At 37.6% G+C, this 7,737-nt stretch overlaps 1 protein-coding gene across 2 annotated transcripts in view; it reads right to left on the reverse strand.

The window, feature by feature from the left end:
- Window positions 1-3,201, reverse strand: part of cert (ceramide transfer protein) — a 124,746-nt gene extending 121,545 nt beyond the window's left edge. Inside the window, exon 1 of one of the 2 annotated variants that reach the window (XM_089102155.1) lies at window positions 3,183-3,201. The gene's annotated coding sequence lies outside the window, so the exon portion shown is untranslated. Of the gene's footprint in view, window positions 1-1,885; window positions 1,907-3,182 lie in introns of those variants that run through there. The other variant, XM_089102154.1, reaches the window with a different exon arrangement.
- Window positions 3,202-7,737: the final 4,536 nt, after the last annotated feature.

Raw genomic sequence — 7,737 nt, forward strand, 5'->3', positions numbered from 1 at the left:
AGAGAATTGGAGGATGTCGGTATTGGGTTGGTTTTTGGCTGCTGGTTCTGGATCTTTTGGTTGGCAATGGTTGTCCTAATAATCTGACGCTGCTTATGTTTGCACCCGTAATCCCATACTGCTCTGCAAGATAACTTTCGATGAATGTCTTGTCATTATTTACTCCTGGCTGCAGTGGTATGCCATATGCAACCAAATTGAGTTTTCTCTGCTCTCTACCTTTCTCCTGCCTGAAAAACCTCTGGATTTCGTCTTTGAGGTGAGAATTGATGATAACAATTCTCTTTGATTCTCATTGAAGATTCTTTGATAATATCTCCTTAAAGTTCAATGTCATCATCTAGTTGTAGCTCATTTCTCCATCAGATGAGGAAGAACCCTCATCAGAGGGCTTTTGATATAGTAGCTGTATTTGGGAATCTTTTGGTGGGGTTGGATTCTTGTGCCTAATAGATTTTGAGCCTTCCTTTGTTTACCTGTGATTCCTCCTTATCTCCAGCTCTGCTTCAAATTGAGTTTTCAATGGTGCTTCAGTCAATACCCTAATTTTCTTCTTTTAGTGACCTCTGGTATTCTTACTTGACAGTTGAGCACAAGTCTTTTGAAATAGGTAAAGCTGCTCTGGCAAAATGACGTCTAAATATGTAGAATTGATCCCTGAAAAGTTTTCAAACTCCTCCTTAGTTGTGCTGCTGTTCACTGAATCCAGATTCCATCAGTAGAATATGATGAAAAAAACAGATCTTCAGGTATTGCACTTAATGGGAATATGCCTATTCTTCCAAAATCCCTCACAATATTACTTGAGGTAAAAGCTTTTGAAAATGCTTTACCAACAAGTCCTGCAATATCATATATTGTTGCAGGTTTTCCAGGGTGATGCATCATCTATGGGTTCATAACATCAAAAAAATAGCCCTTAAGCAAATTATATATAGAAATATCCTGTGATCAAAGTTAAGGCTACAATATGGTAGAAAAGTCAATAATACAATTCCTTAATCACTTGCCAGGTTGAGAGTCTCAAGGGAGATGGGACTCTCATGATTATCTAAAATATGCAGAAAGTTTTTTCTCCTTACTGTATTTAGCATACTTAACAGATTGTGGTATGAAACCTGAATATTCTAGCAGTTGTCCAGCTGCTTGGGTCAGTAGCTCCAGCAGATGATGGAAGCACATTTGTCAACATATGCTCCTTGAAGTTACCTATTGAGAAAATGAAGAATGGTGGCAAAGCCATTCCATGTGCTCACACAGCATGCCAGAGTAACAAATATTCCATGCTCTCCTGATGTAACTTTACTCATTTGTTTTATGCCCATCTCTGCAATTATGCTGTTCTTACACCTGTCTAGTCAACATTATATATAACTTCTGGTTCAAGCTTACACTTTGTTAGGACTCTTTCAAGATTATAATAGAAGATGTTTTCATTTTCCCTGTTGTAGCCAATGACTTTTGTCAAACTACAAGCTTCTAGCTTTCTCAAGTTGAGTTCAGGGTATCTCTTCATTAATCCATAATACCAGTCCTTACCACCTTTTTTGTGTTTGCCTTCATCAACCCACGATGAATGCATTTCCTTTCTGCTTGCAACTGGAAAATCATTGGTAATTCTACACATTGATTCTTGGTAAGGCTGTGGTGGATCTTAGATGCATGACACAAGTACCCTGAAAGAAGTTTTTCTTGAGTCAGTTCTAATATTCACTTCCTAACAGTTTTCATTCTTACTTTATCAATTGCAGCTTCAGCAAGAGACTTTTGCTCCCAGGCAACAAATGGCGCCAATTCACGAAAATGTAGGGGGGGGAGGGTAAGGATTTTTTTTTATTTTTTTTAAAATTAAGATGCAAAATAGAACAACATTGAGCAAACATACCTAAAACAGGGGTAGCTGCAAGGTCGCTGCTTGGCAAAATCTTCGACTAATCTATCCAAATCCAGTTTCTTTACCTCCTCTTTTCCAACAGCCATTATCATGAGATCACTGACTCTGTCGTTTCCCATCGTCGATCACAGATAGTCTTTCACACGCCCTAATGCCGAGAAGAATCGTTCATTACTGGCAGTGATCACAGGCAAAGTAGCAACTAGCTTCATCAGTTTTAGCACTGCAGAATAGGCAACTGGGAGGTCGGATAAGATTTTGATTACTCGAAGAAGATCCATTTTTGGAATATCACTTTTTGACAGATAAAAAAAATAGCCCTTCAGCAAATTATAGATAGAAATATCCTGTGATCAAAGTTAAGGCTGCAATGTGGTAGAAAAGTCAATAATACAATTCCTTAATCACTTGCCAGGTTGAGAGTCTCAAGGAAGATGGGACTCTCATGATTGTCTAAAATATACAGAAAGTTTTTTCTCCTTGCTGTATTTAGCATACTTAACAGATTGTGGTATGAAACCTGAATATTCCAGCAGTTGTCCAGCTGCTTGGGTCAGTAGCTCCAGCAGATGATGGAAGCACATTTGTCAACATATGCTCCTTGAAGTTAGTTATTGAGAAAATGAAGAATGGTGGCAAAGCCATTCCAAGTGCTCACACAGCATGCCAGAGTAACAAATATTCCATGCTCTCGTGATGTAACTTTACTCATTTGTTTTATGCCCATCTCTGCAATTATGCTGTTCTTACACCTGTCTAGTCAACATTATATATAACTTCTGGTTCAAGCTTACACTTTGTTAGGACTCTTTCAAGATTATAATAGAAGATGTTTACATTTTCCCTGTTGTAGCCAATGACTTTTGTCAAACTACAAGCTTCTAGCTTTCTCAAGTTGAGTTCAGGGTATCTCTTCATTAATCCATAATACCAGTCCTTACCACCTTTTTTGTGTTCGCCTTCATCAACCCACAATGAATGCATTTCCTTTCTGCTTGCAACTGGAAAATCATTGGTAATTCTACACATTGATTCTTGGTAAGGCTGTTGTGGATCTTAGATGCATGACACAAGTACCCTGAAAGAAGTTTTTCTTGAGTCAGTTCTAATATTCACTTCCTAACAGTTTTCATTCTTACTTTATCAATTGCAGCTTCAGCAAGAGACTTTTGCTCCCAGGCAACAAATGGCGCCAATTCACGAAAATGTAGGGGGGGGAGGGCAAGGATTTTTTTTGATTTTTTTTTTAATTAAGATGCAAAAAAAGAACAACATTGAGCAAACATACCTAAAACAGGGGTAGCTGCAAGGTCACTGCTTGGCAAAATCTTCGACTAATCTATCCAAATCCAGTTTCTTTACCTCCTCTTTTCCAACAGCCATTATCATGAGATCACTGACTCTGTCGTTTCCCATCGTCGATCACAGAGTCTTTCACACGCCCTAATGCCGAGAAGAATCGTTCATTACTGGCAGTGATCACAGGCAAAGTAGCAACTAGCTTCATCAGTTTTAGCACTGCAGAATAGGCAACTGGGAGGTCGGATAAGATTTTGATAGCTCAAAGAAGATCCATTTTTGAAATATCACTTTTTGACAGATGCAGCTTTGCAAGAGAAGGCTGGGATTCTATGGCATGGTCATTGACACCAAGAATCTCTTGATATGTGGCTGAATACTGAAGATTGGTCTGATGTTTATAGTTTTTAAAATCTTGATGAGACCATAGCTATGTTCCACAAAAAGCTAATTGACAAATATCAAATTTGTTTCCCTGAAAAAAAATTAAAAAAGTGCTCCAGTGATAAACCCTTTATTAACCAAACTATAAAAACGCTAATTAGAACCAAATTGAAGCTTTTCAAAAATAATAAACCAGATGAAGCCAAGAAACTAAGAAAATCAATTAAAAGAGAAATTCGCAAATTGGCACAATTGTACTACAAAAATAAGGTCGAAGTATTGTTCACTAATAAACAAAAAAACTGGTATTCTGAGGTTAAAAAGCTGTGTGGCAGGAGACTTGAACAGCTTAACTTCAATCTACCCGATTCCCCTGGTATTACTGCCAATAATCTCAATAATTCCTTGCTTCCATTGTCCAGAGCCTTCAATCACTGTCCAACCAATTACCATCAGGAGCCCTTTCCCCTTATTTTCCCACTGTTTCCCCATCTGAGATAGAAAGAAAAATTGAAAAACTAAGAAAGACAAGTGTTTGTCCTTTGGATTTCCCCTTTCTTCTTATTAGTGTCTTCGGTGATTTCATTTCTAAGCCCTTGTCTTTCCTGTTTAACGAGATTACCAAGTCTGGGCAAATTCCTACAATTTGGAAAAAGGATTTCATAACCCCTTTGAAAAAGGAAAACGGAAAGCTTGGTTTTGAAGGTGTCCATCCTATTACTCTTACTCCTATTTTCTCGAAACTTTATGAAGGATTACTTGCAGATTGACTAAAGGAAAAAATCCTACCTCTTGCTGACTTGAAGCAATTAGGGAACCTAAAATCCACCTCTACTTCCCATTACCTCGTTTCTCTTGTTGATCACATCAGGAAAATCCTTGAAAAGCCTAATTCCTGGCTAAATTTAATTTCCATCAACCTTCAGAAAGCATTCGACCTTGTTAACCACAATATTTTAATTGAGAAACTTGTCAACGAGTTCAATATTGATCCCCTACTGGTGAAATTAGTTGCCTCTTTCTTAACAAATAGATCACAAGTTGTCAAATACCAAAATCATTATTCAAATCCTCTCCCTGTCCACAATGGCATACCCCAAGATACTCTCCAAGGTCCCCTCCTTTTTTCAGTAATAATCAACAGCCTCACAAAGGAATTGCCTGACCAATGGAAATTTGTTGATGACCTAATGGTTGTTAAAACTTCAGAAATGTAATAAGCAATCCTATGAGTATCCTCAATGAAATTGGAAATGAGGCCATGGACTTAGACATGACAGTAAACCCCTCTAAGTCCATGATAATACCCATTTGTTTCCTCAAATCCATGCCCTATTTTCTTAATCCTATCCCGCCTGAAATTTCCGTGTCCTCCTTTAAATTACTTGGCGTCACAATTTCTTTAAATTTAAAGTGGGATATCCATGTTAAAGACATCATCCATAGAGCTAATGTGTCTATCGCCCTCCTTAATCTCGTAAATTCAGCGTCCCCCCTTCCCACTCATTAAGAATTTACACGTCTTTTGTCTGCCCACATCTAGAATATGCTTGTCCAGTTTGGCACCCTGGTATCTCTCGCAAAGAATCGGAAAAAATTAAATCAATTCAAAACAGAGCCTTGCAAATAATTTTCAAAGAAAGCAAGGTACCATACTCTCTGCTCCTAAACAAAGCTAGTCTGAAAACCCTGGAGCAAAGGAGGGTTTTGTTGTGCCTCCGTTTTACAATAAATGTCATAACAAACCCTTGGAAGGCAAGTATTTTCCCCAAACGTCACTCCCTGTCCAGATTACGGCCACCTCGAGCTGTTTCTGAGACCATCCCTGCTTTGTCCCCCATTTGCTGCATTACTTCCAGATACAAAAGAACTTTTGTCCCCTTCATTACAGAAAAAATGAATAAAATGTCTCAATAGTTTCTTTTTTCCCCTCTTTTTTGTTTATTAGCTAATGGTACTGCCCAGGTTCTTGCACTCATTTGCTTGCCCCCCCCCCCCCTCTTTCTTTTTTTAGTTCCCCCTGTAATTTTTTATATTTTATTTTTTTTCTTTTTATGGGGGTTTATTTTATTTTTTTTTGTCCTCCCTCCCCTTTCTTGACCAGTTTTTATTGTTTTTAACTCTTTTATTGACTTACTGTAGTTGAATTATTGTCACTTTCTTAGTATCCCTTTTAATTTAAATGTATTTATGTCTCGCTCTTTTTTTTTGTGTATTTTTGCTTATCCCCCCCCCCCTTTTTTTATGCCCAATCTAATTCTTTTTCTGATTTGTATTTGTTTAAGTTTAGTTTGACCAGTTTTTATCTTTTTAATTTTTTTATTGACTTTTTACAGTTTTAATTATTGACTTTTAAATGATTGCTCATTATGATTTTTCTATTTTGTTGTTGTTCTTTGCATTTTTGCCAGTTTTAGTGCAACCATTTATTGTCGACTCCAAAGTCCGAATTTGGCCCTTTGTGGGCCTGTGATAGTGATCTTTTTTGAAATAAATATCTTATCTTATCTCTAACAGGCTAACTGGTGTTGCATTTACCGGTTGTTGAGTTTGAAAGAGTCTTTGAGACAAATGGAAATAGCTTGACTTCTCTTGCTTTGAGCACTGGTTTTAGATGGTGGTGATTTTGATTCTTGGTTATCATTTAAAGCCAAGAATTCAGATATGTTTTTCCTTAAGTTGTTCCATTCATTATCATTTCTCAACTTTTGGAGTGTCTCATATGTCCCAGAAATCAGTGCAAGTGCCTTATAAATCAACAAACTTCTGGATTGAAGTTGCTCTGATAAACAATTTACAATGACTAATACTTTTTCCATTATGTGCAAAGTTGAAACAGAAGAGGCAGAGTTGATTTTGTCCAGTAGTCCTTTAGCTTCACATGCTGCCTCGCCATTGGAACTATCAGAGACTGCAGCAAGCACAGCAACAATACAATCAAATCTGACCTTCACCTTTGAAATAGAGCAGACTGCATAAAACCAGCAAGTCTGGACAGTCCTCTCAAGCTCCAAGACTTTTTGCCCACTAATATGCTGGGATTCCACAAATAGCTCATGACAAGTATTACTGCATGATATAAATTTGTAAAGTCTTTGCACCACAGAGAAAAATTCAGAAAGTTTGCTGATATTTTTTAGGCAGTCAGTCAAAACCAAGTTCAATCTGTGGGCATGACAGTGTACATAAACTGCATGAGGCACCTTCTCCCTAAACTCTGCTTGAACTCTGTTAAATTCCCCACTCATAATGGATGTGCCATCATAACATTGGGCAATATGCAGCATCGAATCTACACCAAGCTTTTCTATAGTTTCACAAATCAAGGGGGATAAGCTCTTGGCATCTAATTTGTGCATGTGATAGCAGCTGATTGGTCACTCCACTACTTTTCCATTTGATATGTACCTGAGTAGGATCACTTTTTGTTCTTTTCTAGAGATGTCTTTTGTCTCATTGACAAGAATAGCAAAGTAATTAGCTGATTTTACTTCTGAAATATTATCTTGGTGCAAAGCATTTCCTATCAGTGTAACTGCATCATTTTGGTACTGATGACTGCAATAGTGACCATATCAGTGCTGTAACTTGGCCTTCAGCTTTTTTTTGCCTTTAGACATTTCCTCCATCAATTCAACCAAATTACCCCAGTTTGCAGATGTTTCTGATTTGTCATGACCCCTCAAAGCAAGACCCTGGTGGCCAAGAAAGCAAATAGCATGAAAAATGTACTTCACATGATCTCTATTTTCCTGAACCTCTTGAGATCTGGATTGAATTAAGGCATTTTCTATAGATTTCAAAGTATCAGTACTCATTATCTTAAATTCCGTCCATGCTGACATACAATGCATAGGTCTTTCAGAACCATCATGTTGCTTTAATAGAGCAGAACTGTCTTTCCACTTGCAAAATCCTGACGCAATGAAAGCCCTTTTCCCAGCAGTTTCTCCAGCCCTTAGAGTCCCCATAGAAAAATGGCAGCAAGCAAAACAAAACATGGAATTGAAGTTTTTGAGCATTCAATCCATTCATAAGTCTTATAGTAATGTGCACTGAATTTCCTTCTGTTAGAAGCAGAAGCCAGATATCTTTCAAGAATAGGTAGAGCTGGTTTGTCATGCCGTGTCCTAGAGATATCTGAGAGAGTTTCTTGACTG

This window comes from Artemia sp. Qi Xiang Cuo, chromosome 16, assembly GCF_049724085.1.
Source record: "Artemia sp. Qi Xiang Cuo chromosome 16, ASM4972408v1, whole genome shotgun sequence".
Classification (NCBI taxonomy): Eukaryota; Metazoa; Arthropoda; class Branchiopoda; order Anostraca; family Artemiidae; genus Artemia; species Artemia sp. Qi Xiang Cuo.